Source organism: Marmota flaviventris, chromosome 12, assembly GCF_047511675.1.
Source record: "Marmota flaviventris isolate mMarFla1 chromosome 12, mMarFla1.hap1, whole genome shotgun sequence".
NCBI lineage: Eukaryota > Metazoa > Chordata > Mammalia > Rodentia > Sciuridae > Marmota > Marmota flaviventris.
Window position 1 is genome coordinate 61,484,979 of NC_092509.1, and position 3,061 is coordinate 61,488,039.

The window sequence follows — 3,061 nt, forward strand, 5'->3', positions numbered from 1 at the left end:
CCACACTTCACTGCCTCTAGTTACCACTCAGTTAATCCCATCAGGGATTAATTCACCGATTGGGTTAAGACTCTCACAATCCAATCATTTCTCCTCTGAAACTTCTTGCATTGTCTCACACAGAATCATTTGGGGGACACCTCATATCCAAACCATAACATATATATATATATATATATATATATATATATATATATATATACACATTTATATCATATATCTCATAGATATGATAGAGAACTGGTATCAAGAATATATAAAGAACTCTTGCAACTCATCAATAAATAGATAACTCAATGAAAAGTTGAACCAATGACATTAAAATAGATATTAGCCCATGAAAATATTCTTGATTTTATTAGTCATTAATACAATTACAAATCAAAACCACGATGATATACTAATAATGTTGTATCTTTAGGACAGTAAAATGAAAAATACGGACAATTAACAATCAAGAAAGTGAGTCTGGAATTCTCATACATTGTTATGGGAATGTATAATGAAGCATCTGTTTTGGGGAACAAGGTTGACGCTTGAAGCTAAACACAGAGTTGCCTTTGACCAAATAATCCCACTACTAAGTATATACTCAAAACAATTAAAAACAGAGTTGGCTCAAGCGCTCAGTCATGTGCCTTTCACCACCTTTACAGGGCAGTGCTGCCAGATGCCGGGATGCACTTTTGCGCTCCTTGCCATAGCACACACACCATGAAAAAGAGTGAGAAGTAGTCCTTCAACCAGAGCCTGGCCAAGTGGAAGCTGTTCATCTACAACCGGACCACCAGAGGCTTCCTGGGGTATACCGCCAGGAGCTGGGTTCAATCTGGGTTTAATCTCACTCTTCTAATATTTAATGGGCCCTGGCTGCACTCTTCTCATTCACACGGTGGCAATGCTTCAGACTCTGAATGAGGAGATTCCAACATATGGTGATATGATTCCTAGTGCAAAACTTATAGTTCTTCCAAAACCAGTGACTACGTTGGAATACACAGTGCATCCGATCCAAGTTCCTAGGAAGGGTATGTTAAAGACCTTAAGAAGTTTCTAAAATCATCTTCTGTGGAAGAACAGAAGAATCTTAGAGTCTGTCCTGATGGAGTACTTTTTGAACAGAAGGGTCCAGTTGATGTTGCATGTCAGTTTCCTATTACTTTAAGCATGCGATGGTATTAATGATCCTGATTTTGGCCATTCCAAAGGAGAACCTTGTACTTTTGTGAAAATGAACAGTGATGAAAACATAGCAATTGTAGAAATGTATCCTAATCTTGAAGATATAGACTTAAAGTATTTTCCATAATATGGCAAAAAAAAAAAAAAAAAACCTGTTTGTGGTTATCTACAGCATTAGTTGCTGTCCAGATCATCTTTGGATCTAATTGTACCAGAAATGAATAACAGTCAAGTGCAAAATGGATGAATCACCCCACTTAACAAATAAGGATGATCATGGCCAGTTTTGGAGATGAGTTGTGTTCAAAATCATAGCATGAGCATAGTATGAGTAGGAGGACTTCACAGAATAAATGTGTTGTCTGTCTTCATTTTGAATCAGCTGAACCTGCCATTCTAGAATTATGAGACCACTTTGGAGAGAGGTGTGTGACACAAGACACTGGGGTAACATTGTAAGTGTGCTTCATGTCCTCTGATGTAACTGCCTGTTAACTCTGCTGCCCTGAGCCAGTGTACAGACACCTGATAGGGGCCAGTAAACTTCTGATTCTGAACACATAGGATGGGGGTCCTCTTTTTATGTGGTTTAATTGCAAAATGTCTAAAGCTTAATATGCTGAGCTAGGTAAACATTTTATGGATTTAACACTGCTTAATTTTCATATCTTGATGCCAACAAAGTTTTAAGTATAAAAATGGGACCTAGCCACTATCAAGTGATGTTATAGCTGTAAACAATGTGTATGAAGAAATTCTGTATGTGAGTAGGAAAAAAATAGAGGTGAATCTTAAAGTTATCTTGGAAAAAAATTAAAAGCATATGTCCATAGGAAAAAAAAAAGGTTCAAAAACATTCATAGTATCATTGCTCTTAATAGCACAAAAGTGGAAATAACCTTTATGTTCATCAATTGATAACAAATGAGCAAAATGTAGTAGATCCATACAATGGACATGGACATTATTTGGTCATAAAAATGAATGAGGTGGGCTGGGGATGTGGCTCAAGCGGTAGCGCGCTCGCCTGGCATGCGTGCGGCCCGGGTTCGATCCTCAGCACCACATACAAACAAAGATGTTGTGTCCGCCGAAAACTAAAAAAAATAAATAAACATTAAAAAATTCTCTCTCTCTCTCTCTTTAAAAAAAATGAATGCGGTATTTATTCGTGTCACAGCAGGGATGAATCTTGAAAACAGCAAGTTCTGAAATAACTAGTGATGGTAGGATAACTTTGTGACTATGTTAAAACCAGTGACGTGTACATCTAAAAAGGGTGACTTTATGATACATGAATTATATGTTAATTTTTAAAAAGTTAACACTCATCCTTTCTCCTGGCCTGTGCATGGAAAAGTCTGACTTTCTCTTCCGGAGTTAAGTGAGAAAGCAAGATTTTCCATGTCACTGGTACTTCACGGAGATAAGGAAGAAGTCAAAAAGGAGGCCACATTTCAGCACATTGCCAATAGAACCTGGAAAGAGCAGGAGAGAATTTAGAACAAATTGCCTCTGCAGTGGCATCTTACATAACTCAGCCCAAACTGTAGCCCTGTGGTTTTATACCACCTTTCCTTTATGGAAAGGCTGAGACAGCCTTGCCCTCCCTCTCCAGTGCCTCCCAGGAAAACACCTGGTGATTTCGGAATTGCCTAGGGATCTTGTCAAAGTGCAGATTCTCACTGAGTAGATCTGGGCAGAGCCTGAGTTTCTGCATTTCTCCCCAGTTCCCCTGGGATGGTGCTGCTGTTGCTGTTGCAGGGAATGAACACACTTTGAAATGTAAGGCTCAGGGCAGCCTGCAAACAGGAATTCTGCTTATCACACTCTAGAAGAGAAGTGTGGACCAGGTTTTGAAGGAAGAGCAGATGCATTA

At 38.7% G+C, this 3,061-nt stretch overlaps 1 pseudogene; it reads left to right on the forward strand.

Annotated features, from left to right (window-relative positions):
- The first annotated feature begins 714 nt into the window (after positions 1-714).
- On the forward strand, positions 715-1,502 carry LOC114092119 (sodium/potassium-transporting ATPase subunit beta-3 pseudogene; annotated as a pseudogene).
- Positions 1,503-3,061: the final 1,559 nt, after the last annotated feature.